The following is an 18,480-nucleotide window of genomic DNA, read 5'->3' as shown; positions in this document are numbered from 1 at the left end:
ACATATTTTATAAAAATTAAAAATAAAATGTAGAAACTATAATTGGAATGCTACACTTAAACTAAGTTTTATTTGTACTTACTCCTGCTTTTAGTGTTGCCGCTTGCTTAAATGCTATGAGTTTAGATGATATTCAGTGTCAACCAGTATCTTACATCTCTTGCCTCATGAAATTAAGGTGAAATTTTCTTAATACTTAAATCAAAAGTTCAGAGTAACTCTGACTTCCACTGCTGGTTTTTAAGGTTTAATGGGGTCATAGATGTCTTCCCTCTAATTCTTGCACTGAGGCATAAATTCTGTCTTAACTTGAAGAAGAGAGCCTTTTTGTTTTTGCTATGAAGCTGCTCATTGAGAGAATTTAGAACAAATTTATAAGAGAACCAAACTCTTTAAAGAGGACCATTGCCTCCTACCACTTGTCTTGCTTCTTTCTTGATGCTCCCACTCTCTCAAGAGCAAGGCCTGTCCATCCTCTTGCCTTGTCCCTGGCATTTTAACAGACTGTCTTACTCTGTGGAATAATAACCCTACTGATTTCCATATTTTACTCCCTTCCACAGTAAGAGAATATTTGAGTTCCATATGCTTAATATATTCTGTAACCCCTGTGAATCTAAGTAGAATTGTCTGACCACTGTGATTTAGGCAAAGCCGAAGAGCACAACATGATTTTCTCTTGAAGAAATGTCTTTGCCCTTCTATTCACTTTTCCCTCTTTTTTTTTTTTTTCTGGCTGTAATGTAATGTAGCTGTGGCTATAAGAAACCATCTTATACTTTAAAGATAATGGCACCAGGAATAAATGGCTAGATTTCTGGAGTCTCATATCATCTTTGGATGATTATATCTTGCCTGTTATGTAAGACAGAAGTAAATTTTATCCTGTTTTTTTTTAAAGTGTTAAATAATCTTCATTTGGTATCATCACAAACCACAGTCAGTGCCTTTCAGTGGTAAAAGGCAGCATCCTTGAAATAGGGAATTCTAATTAAAACAGCATCATCAAGAATGCCCATGGCAGCTCAGTCTCCAAGTGGGCTCTCTAGTAATGGGAACAGGGACTGTCTCTGACATGAATTCAGTGGCTGGATCATTGATCACCTCCCCCTGAGGGGGGAGCAGCCTTATCAGGCCACAGAGGAATACAATGCAACCAATCCTTATAGGCTAGAGTCAGAGGGAAGGGGAAGAGGACCTCCCCTATCAGTGGACTGGGGGAGGGGCATGGGAGGAGATGAGAGAGGGTAGGATTTGGAGGGTGCTACCACAGGGATACAAAGTGAATAAACTGTAATTAATAAAAAAAATAATTAAAAAAAGAATAGACAGTTGCTTCCTGATGTTTAGCCACTGCCTATAACAGAACAGTGAGCAGAAATTGAAACACAGGTGAGCCTTCTTGTTTTTGAGACAATGATAGAGTTTTCCCAGTTTTAAAACATATTCATATGCCCAGTTATATAAATATAAGTATAAAGCCATTTAACAGGTTTGAGGTGACACCCCATCTTTGTGGAAAGTAGAACTTTACTAATTAAGTCCAATCTTATCTTGAGAAAAGGAGAGCAGAGATAGTATGTATGCAATTGGATTGTTATTTTTTAAAAAAGACCATATCCACTTTACTACAAGTCAATTTTACTTAAATCAGGACTATCCAACAAAAACATTGTTAGCCATTCATGTATGAATTAAATCATGGTACACATTAAAAGCCATGAGACATTTGCTTTTCAATAAATAAGGCAGTGGAATTACTTGTTAGTAGCCTTTAAAAATTAAGCTATTAGTTCTGCCCTTTCTCCCTTCTTAATTCCAGCAAAGATCATTTTTGTTCCAGGGATGTGCTTTTTGGGATTCTTCGAATATTCCATCAGGGTGTCGTCTCCCCAGGTGATACCCTTGTTATTGTGTCTTCCGCCCAAAAAGACCGTGGAGATTTGGCCCAGTCTCATGCTTGCCTCCCTTTTCCACAGTGTAATACTCTTCTGAACACTTCTGAACAAAAATCTTCTTGCCTTTCTCAGCATCATCCATTTTTTAATACGCTCTGGACTGGTCGACACCACAAATGTTATAACCTGAAGACCGACGTCTCCCTCTGTCACCCTTTTTTTAAAAAATTATTATTTATTACAATTTATTCAATTTTTATTCCAACTGTGGCCCTCTCCCTCGTCTCCTCCCTCTTCTCCTCCAATGCCCCTCCCCTAGTCCATTGATAGGGGAGGTCCTCCTCCCCTTCTATCTGACCCTAGCCTATCAGGTCTTATTGGGACTAGCTGCATTTTCTTCTTCTGTGACCTGGCATGCTGCACCCCCCAAGGGGAAGGTAATCAGATAGCCTGCCACTGAGTTCATGCCAGAGACATCCCATTTCCCTTACTAAAGTACCCACTTGGAGACTGAGTCTCTGGGCTACATCTGAGCAGGGATTTTTTTTTTTATATTTTCATATTTTGAGTGTCTGTGATTGCGTTTATATCCTAGTCAATGCAATGGCCTTTAGATTAGCTCTCTTAACAGCAACATGTCTCTTAAAAATAGGGTTTTTATTCTAAGAGGAAATCATGAAAATTAGGCTTTTTAAAATATGTATATGCTACTTTCCATGAGTAGGGAAGATGAACAATACTTTCTTTAAGATACAAAGGCACTTCATAAAGAAAGAAATTTCATAAGTGAGCATCTAGGAAGGTCAAATAAAAAAAGGAAAAATAGAGAATGGGATCATGAAATCCTACCCCTTCTGTACATAGCTAAGGCAATGTACCAGAAAATTACCAGTGCTGCTTTTAAATGTTTGGGGAAAGAGTTTTCTTCAGGGAAACAGGCTCTGAGAAGCTACCCAGGTTCCAGCTGATGGTTGAGTACCCATGTACAGACAGGCAGCACTAAATGAACTCAAGTTTTAAAAGGGGAGAGAGAACATGAAGGTTTTAGCATGATATGGAAATTAAGCAAAGGATCAATACTAAGATCTTGAGCCTGGCACCACCTAATCTACAGCCAACTTTCACTGGCATGTGAGATACTGTGAAGCGTATCTCAGAGTATAAGGGTACACGGATGAAATAGAGGGAACTGAGGGCGTGGTGTGATGAAATTCAGAACCAGAGATTTTATCAACAGACAGGCTCCACTCCATGAGTGTTTTTAGAATATGATTATACTGGAGGGCAGGCGTAGAGAGTAGTTGTCAGGGATCAATATATCAGCCCATAAAATTAAAATAATCAACATGGATGTTAAAGTCATAGGATAATGGTGCCATGCATGCATGTGTGAGAAAGTCTAAACTTTAGCATAAAATGATCATTGGGGACAGTTCATGTTGGAATTTAGTAGGCTGTAAGTACATTTAAGTCTTCTACTGTCTCTTGGGGCCCAAGATTTTTCTCCTAGAAATTTTATAGGTAAACTGGTAGATAAGTTCACCTTAGGAGTTTCAAGGATGATATATTACCTGGAGTGAACTAGATGGAAGACAGAACAAAATGGAAGACACCATGTGGTAATTGTAACACATATGGTAGCCACATATGAAGCCACCAAATGGAGACAGTATAAAAGAAAGGAAAATCTAATAATCAGCTAACAGTGGTACAAACTATTGTTATTTGGGAATAGCCCGAGTTCTCATTACATCACCATAGGAATAGAAGTAATGGGAATTATATAAGTCTCACACAAATAATAAGCTTGAAAGCTAGAGAGCACAAATACAAGAGAGAGGTGACACAAGGCATAAAGACAACTAAAAGGTAATGGCAGAAAAAGGCTTTGCTCTTTTAACATGATTTGGTGAAACTAGATGATTATAGCATGTTTCAAGGCTAAATGCATCAGCAGGGAGAAAACAGATTTTAACCATTATTACATCTGAAAGAAAGATTTTAGAAATTCTTGGAAGTAGAGAGATTTTTATGAATGAACAGAAATGCAATAGGATGTAAAGAGAAGGAGGTAGCAGTGTTTGACAGTGGTAGAGACTGGTGAAAGAGGGAAGGAGGAAGGGAAGGAAGGGCGAGAGAAGGCCAAAACTCAGTACCTTCAACCAAAAGGATGTTTGTAAGAAGTTTCAAGGCCTCCACAGGGGCCTCTCAAGAGGGATTTGATAGTTAAACACATGAATAAAAATGTCTTCTGACAAATGGCAAATTAGTGACTAATAATTGCTCAAATAATTATTTGGGAGAATAATTATGAATGAAGAGCATATGCTGCTTGTTTGAGCTGTCAGCACTAGGATGAGCTGTCAACAGAAAGTAAGACAAAGATTGCACAGACTGCATTTGGTGCTTTATATGTTAAACTGATGAAATCAAGTGCAAATTACTTCTCCCCATTTATTAAACATAGATTCTTTTCTCATAGATATAATCTGAATACAGTTCCCCTCCTCCTGTTCCTCCCATTTTCTCTCCACCCCCTCTCCCATCCTTTAATACTGTGTAAAGGGTATAGAATGACAGTGGGCTAAATAATTTTCATTTCATAAAAGAAATACGGTGCTGTTTTCTTCTGTAGTTTTCTACAGTCGCCATACATTCTGGTGTCATCTTCCACTTGAGGGGTTTCATTTGGGGAAAATAATAGAAAGCAGAGTGTGTGAACATATTGTAAAAAACGTGAGACTTAAACTGGAGAGAAAGCATCTTCCCCTACTTGCATCTTTCCCTCAGGTCTCTAGCCCTTCCCTCCATCACTGAAGAGCTGGATTTGGATAAGCTAAATCCAGCGAGATAAACTATCTCAGTATGCCTGCCTTGAACAACACAATGAGACTAGAATCAGAATCTCAATTTAAACTCAACTTTGAAGAACAGAACATTTGAAAATTTTGAGATGAAGAACTGGACAATTTTAAGTGACCCCAAATAATATAATGTAATTATCTCCTGCAGTGAAATATCTTTACAAATCTAGTCTAGAAATGCCTAATGGTTATTTAATGTTCCATCTTGTCGCACAACTAGCTGTGTATCTTTTAATATGTGTTGTTAGTTATCTATCCTTATTAATTCAGTTAAAGTCAGTTTCCAAATTCATGCAGTTTTGAAGACTTAACAATGATTTATGTGTATAGATTTCCTCCATCTAAAAGTTAGAATAGAATCAATACTGTCTTGTAAAAGAGTTGCCAGTATAGTATAATGAAGTATACTATGTCAGCATAGTATAACGAACTATGCTATGAACTATACAAGTCATTGGAGACTAAGTTGCTGATTTCCCCTCTCCCTGTGAGTACCAACACATAATTACTGCTACAGTTTTAATTGCTACATTACTATTAAATTCTCAGATCTCAGTCTGGTTTCACTAATTATTCTTTACATTTTCTAATAAAGTTTTTGGTGCAAAATCTCAGATGTTAATTGTTACACCTCTTTCTTTAGAGTTCTTTGTCTCTCACATCCTTGACATGAAAATTGCCAACGTTGTTTTGGAAAATGTCCTTCCATTTGAGTATATTGAGGTACTGCAACTTTGTCAGAAGTCTCAAAAGTTCTGTCCTTGCATCCTGTTAACGTGTGTCAGGTGGCACAGAATTTTTGTTTGTTCCTTTGCACTCACTTCTTCCACTGCCATAGAAATTGATTACAAATTTAGTGGCTAAAACATCAATGTTTGCTCTATATCTATACACATGAGAAGACTTCAGTGAGTTTACTAGGCTTAAATCAAGGTCAATACTGCATATTTCTTCTGGAGACGCTAGGCAGAATCTGTCTTTTTTCTTTTTAACGACTGCTCGACTTATGTTCTCCCTCTGTCTCCAGAGCCAGTAGCCACCTTGAGACCATCACTGCGTTTACCACATCTCCTTTTCTAATTCCTGATTCCTCTTCCATGATTAAGGATCCTGTGATGCCTTGAACCCACTGACCAACCAGGACGGTATCCCGTCTTATGATCCATAATCACATCTGTACAGCCCCTTGTGCCACCTCGCTAACACACCGGCACTTCCCGGGCAGGACGGTGTGGGCATCTTATGAATTCTGCCCACCATGTTTTCCATGATGTTCACTGAATACACTTTATGAAGGTGCATGCCAATTTTCTGTACTACGAAGTTACTTTCCCCCCTCACTATTACTAATAACTTTCTGGAGGAATGTCACTTGGATTGTACAGCTATCCTATTTCTTACGTTTTGCTTAGTTTTAGACTCACATATAGCTTTATGGATTATAAAAAAAATAAATGCTATTTCTAAAATAATTATCTCAACAAAGAAACAAATCTCTTACTCCGGGCTCATGTCATATTTTCTCTGTGACATTCTTGAATGGGCTGTTTCCCTAAGAAGCAACTGCTTTTCCTGCTACTTGAGAATGCGATTTAGAAACACGTAACTGTAGACACAATCTCACAGCAAATCCCCTCATTCTTTGTCTCTTACAGTCTTTCTAAGGCTTAGGTATCAGAGTGTTTTGAAACTATAACCATTGGAACCCGGCTCCGCAACTCTGCATTTGGTTGATTGTGGTTTTCTCTAGGAGTCCTAGTCTGTTTCATAGAGAAGTTTCCTTGATGAGGAATGAAGATCACACTTACCTATGGATATAATGACAAACGTTTTTTAGATTGTCGTTAGAGGTTATTCTGGTTTAGTAAATTAGGGGTTATAGAGTCTCTTCCAATAACCAAGACTTCACTAGCACTGAACAGTTAGTTAGGTGTCTGGCACTAGTCATGATTTTCTTATTGTTGAGTCTTAAGTCCAATTAGAGTGCTATTGGTCACCGACAGAGTATGTGTACCACAAATAGGGTTATTGTACCATGCTGTCTCACCAGCATGGCTCCCCAAATGTGAGCTGAACAAGAACGACACCAATGGATATGCCAAAAGGGACAGGGAAAAGTCCATGAGACTTCAACCCTATACAAAGGAAGATGGACAACTAAGAAGGCTGGGAGCAGGAGAGGTCACCCCCAGGGAACAGCACACTAGCTGATTGTCCAGAGCCTAACAGCCAGCCCTGAAAAACAAACATATCAGTAACATTATGTGAACTGAACAGGTTATATTTAGAAATATGTATGCATATGCATATATACATACAGTAACAATTAGTGGAAAAAAGAGGGCACGAATTTGAAGAAGAATGGAGAAAGATGTTCAGGAGGGTTTGGAAGAAGAAAAGGGCAGCGAGAAATGTCGTAATTGTATTCTAATGTTAAAATTAAAAAAAAAAGAACTGGGAACGAGGTATGATAATTATACTGTCATTTTCAGGCCCCCTGAGTGAAGAGGACTTTAAACAGAGACTTTGTGGGAATAGATATGCAGCTTTATGTGCAGAACCTCAGGGATAACATCACCACTGTCTTCACCAGGAGAATGTATGAATATTGTGCTGTCTTCATACAATGGAACATTGCAATACTGATTAGTATCAAAAGCTGAGGAGACGGCTCTGTGGGTCAAGTGTTATCTATGCATCCTCGGGAACCTGAGTTCTGATCTTCAGTGCCCACATTTAAGCCAAGAATAACTACACACATCTGAAAGCATAGCTCTGGGAGGGAGGAGAAAGGTGGATGCAGGGGTCTCATTGACCAAATTGGCTACCTTACTAAATGGGTCAGCTCCAGGTATAATGAGAGACTCTGCCTCAAAGAACAAGGTTCAGAATGACAGAAAAAGACAGCTGACATCAGTCCCTAGTCTGTATATGTGCATTCATGAATGAACAAACCTGTGCACCCTGTTCCTAAAACAAACACAAATAAAGAACAAAAATGATGTATACCACCAAACAAATACTTCTCAAATTCACTATGTTGAGTGGCTTGACTAAGACATGAAAACATTTTATGAATCCGTTTATATGATGCTGAAGAGTAGACAGATTTAAACTCTGGTACCATAACAGTGGTTGTCTGAAGACTGCAACTGAGTAGAAGGAGATAGTAACTTTATTACCATTATGGAAATATTTCTATTCTTTAATTGAGATGTTGATTACACATACGTATACTCGCGTAAAACTTTAAAAAATCACCATAGAAGGCAAATTTTAATCCAATTGAAGTAAGCCTGTGATAGGCTGATTCAGCTTGGACGTCAGCTTTTGTGCCTTGTGTGTCCTTTCTTCTTGACCTCTTATGTCACTCTGAGGGCATGTACTAAGGCTCTCCTGAGAAACAGACTCCTTGAGTGTTTGCCTGTTTTTTCACACTGAAGAACTGACTTCTGAGGTGACGGGAACTAAGCAGTTCCATTGTCTATTATTTACAAGAAAGAAAGAAAGAAAAAAAACTGGTAGTACAATTTAGGCAGTGTTGAAAGGGCTGGAAACCAGGACTGATAATGTAAATTCCAGTTCTTTCATGGATAGTGCCTGTTCATACTGAGAGGGAGCTGTACTGTGTCTTCTGATTGAACTGTTAACTTCTTAAAAACAACAGAAAACCATTCTCATAGCATACCGAGAAGTAATGCTTAACTTGGTGACTCCACACCCTGGGTAAGTTCACAGATGAAGTTAATCATCAAAGGCTGGGTGCTGTAAGAAACGGTGAAATATTTCCACCTTCTTTTCCTCCCTCATTCCCTTTTCATCCTTTTACCTTGTTTTTTCCTTCCATTCTTTTCCCCTTCCTTCCATCCTTCCTTGTTTCTGCATTTCATCCTTTCTACCTTCTCTCCTCCCTTCTTTCCCCTCCTTCTCTTTTTCTGTCTCCTCTCTCTTTCTCTTTCTCTCTCTCTCTCTCTTTTTGTTTTTTTTTTCTCTCTTGGTTTTACTATCTTTCCCATGCCACTTTTCATGTTTCACCCTTCTGAATTCTGGGCTTACAGACATATGCCATTGTGCTTGGCAAGAATGGTGAAAATCTAGGTAAGTGAGCAGGAACTACAGATGCAAAAATCACCAACAGACTATAAGAGATGGAAAAGAGAACATCAGGAGTAGAAGATATGATAGAAGAAATTTATACATCAGTCAAAGAAAATGTTAAATAAAGTTCCTGACACAAGACATCCAGGAAATTTGTCCTGCCTATAAAATGTGCAGGGATAAAGATGGAGCAGAGATTGAATGTAAAATTAAAAGTGGGGGCTTTTCTAATACCCATCCTAGCTCTGAAATTATTACACTGAGACCCAATATTTATTAATAAGCTTCCAGTGTTATAGCTGGGCAGATAGTCATCTATTCTAACCTGACTGTGCTGGGATGGGCTACTCCCCAGCCACAGGGCCCATGACCTGCCATCTTAGTCTCATTCTGGAACCTTCTTGTTCATTTATTTCCTTTTGGTGACTCCCTCATGGTAACCTTCTTTTCTCTCTCTGTTCTCCACCTGGGACCTCCTCATGGAGACTGGAAATCCTGCATTAACTCTCTTACCCAGCTGTAGGCTATTCATCTCTTTACTAACCAATCAGAGGTGATGAAGAACAATTCTCACACAACATTGAGACAGGAGATGCTTCAATAATAATGACATCACCAATGTCCACACTGCAACCAGATCTCTGGTACAGAAACTACCACTTGACTACACAATGCGCAAAATATTCTTCAACAATTGAGGAAATGGCTAACCAGTGACTGGCCTAACTTGACACTAATTCCATGGGAGAGAGCCAACCCCTGAAACTATCAATGATATTCTTTTATACTTGCAGACAGGAGCCTAGCATAACTGTCATCTGAGAGGCTCCATCTAACAGCTGATGGAAACAGATACGGAGACCCACAGCCAAACAATAGATGGCGCTCAAGGAGTCTTGAGGAAGAGTTGTGGGAAGGATTGAGGGGGCTGGAGGGATCAAGGGCACCACAAGAACACCTACAGAGTAAATTAACCTGGGCCCTTGGGGGCTCACAGAGATTGAACCACCAACCAGAGAGCATGCATGGGATGGACCTAAACCCCCTACACATATGTAACAGATGTGCAGCTTGGTCATCCTGTGGGTCCCCTAACAATGGGAGTAGAGGCTCATAGGAGAAAGGAAGGGGAGAGTAGGGGGAGGAGTGTAAGGTTGAGACTGGGAGGAGAGGAGGGAGAGGGCTGTGATTGGGTTATAACATGAATAAATTAAAAAACTGATAAACTCCTAAACTTAAACAAAAAAAGAATAGTGAAATATAATGACAAAGGTTAAATTCCTTATAAACTGGTAGGCCCTCAGAGTCTTTATGAAGCTCATGTTTCTAGAATGAGGAAGAAGTTGACGACGTTTTAATGGGGTTAGCCCATTGTAGCTGAATCTCAGTAGCTCAAAACAGTTCCTTACTGATGTTAAGCTTCCCCTAACATCATTTCCTTTGGTTGGGAAGCCCAAAGGTACGCCAGTTCTATGAGAGAGATTTAAGTAGTCATCTCACAGGACAGTTACCAAAATGGTAAGGTGTATGCAAAAAAGAAAACTTTTACTTTTTTGGTTAGGGATAATGAAAGATTATTGAGGACTGTAAATGTCTACGTGAGAAATACATTATACTTCTTTTCTAACCATTTCCTGGCCTTTGAAGAATTTTTTTTTTTCCAATGACGTATCAGGCATGGACAGGACATGTGCTCAGCACCATCACCATAGTCCAGCTGTGGAACTTGAAGTGAAAGACCAACCATAAACAAATTTTCTCATTGGGAGTGGCCATCATTCTTACCCAGCCTCTTTTCCCTCCCACCTCTCCTCACTGCTAGGGTTATCATTTGTTTCAGTTTATTATTTCAGACCAGTTAGGCAATGTCTTTTTTATCTTTGTGGAACTACAGGAAAGCCTCCTAAGTTAGACAAAGCATGTGAACTTTTTAGTCCTCTTGGTGCCATGGCCTCATGACTTCTGTTCAGCTTTTCATCTTCAGTTCCCTTGGCTGCCTTTATACCTAATTATCTGAGCCTCTGGTCTTTCTCTCCTGTTCTGTAACATGGTGCTCATAAGCAGTCAAGACTTCACAGGCTCCATTTACAAGATCCCCTTAGAACCGTCCAAGAGGTCACTCTAATCCTCCTCTGCCCCCTTTGTTCCCCACGTGTACCGCTTTTCTGACTGACTTTATATTCTGGGTTTCATTGCTCATGGATCATGACTTCTGGTTGCTGTCTTATTGATTTTCTTATCCTTACTTTCATCTTGTACATGCTTTTGAACTGCTGACCCCTTGGTCTGGGGACCATCTATGACTAAGTTAAACTGGCATAGGAGTGCCAACATCTCCCACATTGTCTTTTGTTTTGTTTTATTTTATTTTTCCTGAACAGCTCTTTCAAGGTATGAGAACATTAAAGAAGAAAGTTTTGAAATTAAACATTACTGCCTGTTAAGACTATTTGGCTGTGAAGATCAGCTTCCTTCCTTCTCAGATACACTTCAGTCTACCCATGGAAAAGCAAGCTTAAAACAGATCACAAAATAGCAACATCTTCTCTAGGAGATAAAGATTGTTTCCTTGGCAGGTAGCGTCCAACTGCAGTCTGCCTGAATGTGTGTGGTAGATAAAGAAAGAATGTCTTAGTGAGATGATTTGGAACTCGGCTATCCTTGAAATTTCCTAAGAGGAGGATTGCAGTGTCACGGGGTGACTGTGTTTAGAGACTGGAGACATCAGCTTAGGGACAGAGTCAAAATGACGTCACTTTTTCAAAAGCTCTGGCCACTGAAAACTCTTTCGATTATAATTTAGCTTCCACGGTAGTAGTTCTGTAGATAAAGAAGGGGTAGGCCACGGGAACAGGGTAATACAAACTTTCACTTGCAAATCACTGTACATTTATTGGAGTTTGTATGTCAGTCTTGGTGAACTGCATTAGAAGGTGTAGTGGGTGCTCAGCTTACCATGACAGTGAGCACTGAGGGCTGGGAGCCAAGCGAGTCAGAGTTGAAGGCAATACCACGATGCTGGAAGCAGAACAGGCAGCTCACCTCATCTTTCTCCAGATCCATGCTGTGGTGTAAACCCAGTTCTTTCACAGTTCACAGTAACAGGTTAATGAATCCTGTCAATGCCACAGACTTCATAATCTCCTCCCTGTTTCCACTATAAGGTGAAAGTAGCAGAGAACAAGGGGCATTAGATAAAAGGAAGGATCACCAAAAGAAAGCTGCCCTTAAAAGTTGCTTAATATTGAAAACATCATTCTGAACAAAAGTTTCTGCCAGTTACTGCTTAGCTTATGCGGTCAGTGTTCCTCTTACAAAAGGAAGTAAAACATCTCTAGGAAATGGAAATTGAGCTGTCCAACACTTTTACCAAAGCGTAGTGGGGTACCTTGGTCTTGACAAAGGGCATTTGATAGCATGTTCTGAAAGTGCTCCAAGGAGGAGCTAGTCCCTTGGAGAGACTCTGCTATTACAGGCTGCTGCAGCCTATATAACACATGTCTGTTGCAGAACATACAGTCTGCCTTGGGTTAGGACAGTCATATCTCATTTTTATGACCATAACTACTTTAAATAGCAGTGTATGAGCAGACCAGAATAGTAATATTTAAAAGGCACCAGCTGAGCTCAAAGAAAGGTAACAAAAATGCAATCTAGGGAAAATGTCAGAAGAGACATCTTTTATCTCCTAGATGTCGAGATCTGACATAAATTTGGTTTTATGGTATCCATATTACTGCCGCTAGTAGGGAAGGATATAGGTTTGAGAATGAGACCTAATTTACACAGGGCAGAGTGAATAGATGGAGAGATTGGGGTTTTGATAACATAGATTTCTTTATTGTTAAAGCCAAATTGAGTTGGTGTCCTTTTTATATGAAAGGATTGTTAATGGACTCAACAATTAAATGACTTTAGAGGATGAATGTGATATAGTTCTACTTGATATCACCTGTGTATTACTGTTAGTATAGGAAAGAGCCACTTGAAATGACTGGCCTGAGTTCTTTAACGCCCCTGAATAGATCTTCTCTGAGTGTGCATATCTCTCTTCCTTTGGATTTTGAGAATTCTTCTGAAATTATTGTTCTTCCATTTATTTTACTCTTGCTGGAGAACCCCTACAGGCCAATTACATAGAATCCAATGTGAAATCTGATTAAGAAAGTGTTTGTTGCAGCCAAACATTAGGCGGAGCTTGGGAAATCCTGTGGAAGAGGGGAAGGAAAGATTGTAAGAGCCAGAGGGGTCAAGGACACCACAGGAAAACGTACAGAATCAACTAACTTGGGCCCATTGGGGCTCAGAGACTGAACTGCCCATCAGGGTTGCCTGCACAGGTCGGAGCTAGGCCCTCTGCACATGTGCTATAGTTGTTTAGCCTGGTGTTCCTGTGGGACTTCCAACAGTAGGAGCAGGGGCCTTCTGTGACTCTGCTGCCTGCTTTGGGACTTTTCCTCCTACGGAGTTGCTTAATCCGTCCTCAAGAGGAGACGATGCATGAACCCAGTCTTACTGAAACTTGGTACACCAAGGCTGCTTGATATCCATGGGAGGCCTCCCCCTTTCTGAAGAGAACCAGAGAAGGAGCAGATGTGTGTGTGTGTGGGGGGAGTAAGGGGAAGAACGACTTGGAGAAGAGGATGTAGGGGGAACTGAGGTTGGAATGTAAAGTAAATATTAATTGATAAAAAATAAAGTGTTTGTTGAATAATAATTGTTTTTAAAAATAACATTTAGATTCTTTTAAGGACAAGAAGATGACTTCATGCGGGCCGTTCTTAAGTATCCATAATTTGGAAAGCTTTCATCCTGTGTATCAACAGAGACCATGGGGGATGGTTTCTGTTGAGCACTGTAGAAGTCATTAACAATCTGGCTTTTCTCCATTTTTTTCCCAGTCAACACTGTATTTCCAGTATGTTCATGTTTTCTCAAAACAGCTATGAAATCATGTAATTAGCCTCCAAGTCAGCCTTGCTGCCACAGTCACTGGCATAAGTACAGAAAAATTGATCAGCTTATTTCTAAGAAAACACTCCAAAACAGCCAGGACTGCTTCCAAACGGCAAGGGGAGTCTCCTGTGCGTGCTTACGCCATGTTTCTTTTATTGAGATGGGAAAGCGCCACTGAAAGCTATCCTCACGATGACTCCAAGAGTGCTAACTCCTACATGCGCTGAACACGGCATTGACTCACATTTCTGCACACATCACATGGTTTGTTCATTACTTAGCCAAAGTGGTGGACCCCGGGGAAGCTTCCAGACTCACAACAAGTGTATAGAATAAGGTGTTTTATGGAAAAAGTGCTGAGTGCACGGGTGAGGGTGATAGAGGATTTCCATTCAGAATGAATGGCAAAATACAGAAAATGAGATTTTCTTCCCCCTTTGAAGGTTATAAAATCGATGCATACTGACTCAGGATTAGACGTTGAAAAGGTTATGCAAGAAGACAGAGAGGCTCACAAATAAAAATAAGATAATAATAATAATTGGTGATGCATATAGTGAATCAACTCAGTTTTTATGGCAATGCTATCAGTAATTATTTCACAGTGGTTTTGGAGCGTTGAGTGGGATGAACACCAATTGTGTCATAGCTCAGTCCCTTCTGCAGGTGATTAGACGAAGGGGGCATCCAGGCACCTATATGTACAGGTGCTGGACCCAAAGGAACGAAGCTTAGCCACGTGCGTGGGCCTGAGTAAGTGCAGGGGGGTAGGGTGGGGGTAGGGATAGCTGTCTTCCTCAGACACAACTCTTCCAGTGGTACAGCCATTTTAGTGGGTCTTCCAAGAGACACAGCTCTCATTGGGGAAGGGAGGTGGAAGGGGATAAGGGATAAACCTTGGGGGAGTGGGGAGGAGATCTGGGGTGAGGTGCTGGGACCTCATTGTCTGGGGCTGAGGTGCTGGGAATGTTTCTTTTGTATGGAGAGGAATTCCAGGTGCTAGGCTATGAGACTCCCTAGAGAATTATGGAGGTGGGAGTTGCCAGACAATGTGCCCAGGGATGTACAGGCACAGAATGGGCGGGGGGGGGGGAGCAAAACTTACTCCTGCCGGTCTTGGGGTTTGGACATGGCTCAACCTGACTCTAGCTCCAGGCTGGTTTTCCCAGCTTCACAGTCCACGTGCCCCTCAGACCAGGGAGCAGGAGGACACAAAGGTGCTATCCGCTGGTTTCCTTTCTGCAGAGTCCAATCTCCCCAAACACTGCATGAGATCTGAGGAAGCTGTAGCTCCTTTATCTCACCAAAAGTCCTATGCAAGGGGTAGTGCCGTATTTCCATTTTTGTAAATTAATAAACTGGCACCAAAAATGTACTTGTGAGTATTTCCAAGATCAGAGGTAACAGGTGGATAGAAGTTGGACCCAGGAGGGATTTCAGCCTGCCAGGCAGCAGAGTCTGAATCCCACATCACTACCATCCCCATGTCTATGCAGTGAGAGCTGCCTGAGCAAGCTTCCTGGATTCCTTTTTGGTCAGAGCTTTCCTGTTATGAATTAGGAAATCTCATGTTTTTTAGTCTGTACGACTATTTATAATCACACATTTGCATAGTTGTGGCTTTATAGGAGACCACATTACTTACCTATTTTAACATTTATTTAATTGTATGTGTTTGTGTTCCATGTGTTTACAGGGCCTACAGATATCAGAAGGCTGTGAGCCAACTCATGGATGCTGGGAAACAAACCCAGGTTTCTCTGCAGGAGCAGTAAATGTTCTTAACCACTGAGCCATCTCTCCAGACCCCGACCACATTTTAAAAGCCTTTACAAATCTATCTAAAAAAGACCTTATGGAATTTTTCATGAATGAAGTTTTGTTTTTTGCATAATTTTGTAAACTGCCTTTTTATTTTTAGAGATCACAGTATATATATTTTTCCTCTACTTCAGTAAGGTGGTGAGTTATATTGGTTGACTTTCAGTGTTAATAATATTCTTGCTTTTCTGGGATAAACTACATTTGGTTAAGTGGTGTACTTTTTATATATTGCTAGATTCTTCTTTTATGAAAGACAGAATTGTAAAATACATTATTGCACGAATGGGGCTGTTCACATCATTTCTTTACTGTGTTTTAAAGTGTCTGTTAAGATCTGTGGTGCTGTTTTTTCTATCATTCTCAATATTTATTAAACTATTAAACTGTCAAGTCAGAAATTGTGAGACATTATAACAAGTTTACATAGATTCTGGAGGCCTCTAGGTCAGAGATATGGAATGTATTATATCAGCTTAGATTCTGAAGTATACAAATACATATACCTTTCTTCCTTTCTTCCTTCCTTCCTTCCTTTCTTTCTTTCTTTCTTTCTTTCTTTCTTTCTTTCTTTCTTTCTTTCTTTCTTTCTTTTTTTCTTGTTTTGTTTTATTTAATCTATTTTTTTAAGACAGAGTTTCTTGGTATAGCCTTGGCTGTCCTAGACTCGCTTTGTAGACCAGGCTGGCCTCAAACTCACAGCAATCTGCCTGCGTCTGCCTCCCCAAGTGCTGGGATTACAGATGTGTGCCACCACACCGGGATCATGAATACGTTTCCTGGAGATGACTCTAATAACTGCATTCAAATATTTGTCTAATCATCTAGCACCGTGCATCTCAGGGTTGCGATTTGATGGTAGCCGTGTCTCTTGAGATACGTTTGATTCCCTCTTAATAGGAAGAACTTTCAGTTCAGTACCTGAATATTTTCAGTCAAAGTCTCGGAGTCTTGGAAAGAATTTGCTGGAATTAATGAACGTGGTTATTTTAGCAGGAAGCTGACCCCGTGAGGCTGCCTCTGTGCCAGCGGCCCGACTTTTGGAACCTTTATAACTGCCTGAATCCATGCCTTGTATGCCACTGAGCACCAGGCTGTTACCTGGGTGTGGTCTACAATGTCCTTCAGCTCTAAAGCTTCCAGCATTTTCTTTTGGGGCTGTCTTGAGCATATGCATCTGAGGAGTGCGCCTAAGAGCTGTGATGGCTCATAGAGAAGTACACAGGTCTGGAGAGTCTCCTTTGTTAGCTTCCACGATGTCCATTTCCAAGGATTTTAATTTATCTTAGTTTCTGGCTAGAAGAACTCTCTGCACTCACAGAGTTTTAGCTCCCCCACAGCAAGTCAAATTATTGAGCATTTAATAAGTATTTGCATTGGCAAAAGTGAAAGGAGAAAACCTCAGGCTTCCTCCACCCTTTGAAGACATTTCAGGGCACGCTCTTCCCAGCTTTCTGATTAAGGCGAGTATTTCTATTAGAGGGTTTCCTACACATTCCTACTGAGGTTCCAAGAGTTGGAGTCCACTTGGGACTAACCTGGAAAGCTGAACATGTGCTGTTTTTCCTTTTAGTTTGAGTTTATTCATCAATACACCTGGCCTTATTTATTTTCTTTCTTTTCAAATAATATAAGTGTTCTTATTTTTCCTTTTATTAAAGATAGGTTCTTTTCTAACACTATATACTCTGAATAGAGTTTCTTGAAATTCACCAGGAAATTATTGTTTTTAAATTCATTTTCAAGAGTTATAATGAGAAGAATTAAAGTATAGTGGGTTCGCACCATTTTAAATGGAACCAGAAAATTCTTCAATGTCTCTTAAATTGAGATATCTCCTCCTAAATGATCTGATAAATTCAACATGATGCTGGGCTATTAAAAAAAAAAAACCTTAATCCATTGAATTGCTGACTCATTTATTTCTTAACCAAATGCTCAAGGGGCAACTATATCATATGTGTCCCATATTTCATACCTATCTCTCTGTTGTCTGTTTTGTTCAATAATCCCTTGAATCTCTTGTTTCGTGCCTCGCTTCTAACTCATGCATTTTCCTATCGTCTGGAACACAAGACAGTTGGACCAATAACTGTAGTACAGGACAAATGCTATACTGGATTTTATATTTATGTATTTGAGAAATACTAAAAAGCGAATTTTCTGACTAAGCGCTTTAGAACATTTTTTTTCAAATATTCCTTTTCTCTTACATGCCTCCATTTCTTCTTATAGAAAAATGTCACTTTGATATTTTATATAAAATATAAAATATCACTTCTTGTTTTATATGCCTGTCATTGATTAACAAATTGTTGCTAAAATAAGGAACATTATATCATGCTTTCTGTGAATCAGATGTTAAATGTTTTGGGCTTAGGGTTCTTTTTATGTTTGGAAGTTTTTATACATTTACACACTGTGTCTTAATCTGAAACACCTCCCTCTGTCCCTCTCCTTTCAATTCTCTCCAATCCCTAAAACACACCTACCTCTCAGGCGCATGTCCTTCTTTTCCATACCCTACAGCAGTCCAACTAGTGCTGCCCATACAGGCATTGGTGTGGGGTCATTCAACAGAGCATGGGCAGCCTACCACTACCACTCCCCGAGGAAAGTGACTCTCTCTTCTTTACCAGCCATCAACTGTTAATAGCTTCTCACTCTCCCGGCCCCATGCTGGTATTTTAAACCGCTCTAGTGTCTTATCACTATTGTGCCAGCATGCGCATCTTGCCTGGCGGGTCAGCGTTGCAGCGTGAAAGGTCTAGAGCCCGTGAAGACCACCGATTTCTTTTCTCCTCCAGCAACTTGCATAGCACCTTCTAGAACTGTGAAATCTA

The 18,480-nt window shown here is 40.1% G+C and overlaps 1 pseudogene; it reads right to left on the bottom strand.

The window, feature by feature from the left end:
• Positions 1-1,757: 1,757 nt before the first annotated feature.
• LOC129680824 (cytochrome c, somatic-like) lies at positions 1,758-2,040 on the bottom strand (annotated as a pseudogene).
• Between the last annotated feature and the right edge of the window lie 16,440 nt (positions 2,041-18,480).

This window comes from Psammomys obesus, unplaced genomic scaffold (genome assembly GCF_907164565.1).
Source record: "Psammomys obesus unplaced genomic scaffold, mPsaObe1.curated_primary_1811, whole genome shotgun sequence".
Classification (NCBI taxonomy): Eukaryota; Metazoa; Chordata; class Mammalia; order Rodentia; family Muridae; genus Psammomys; species Psammomys obesus.
Note: the sequence above shows the minus strand (reverse complement) of the source record. Positions and strands in the feature narration are given on the sequence as shown.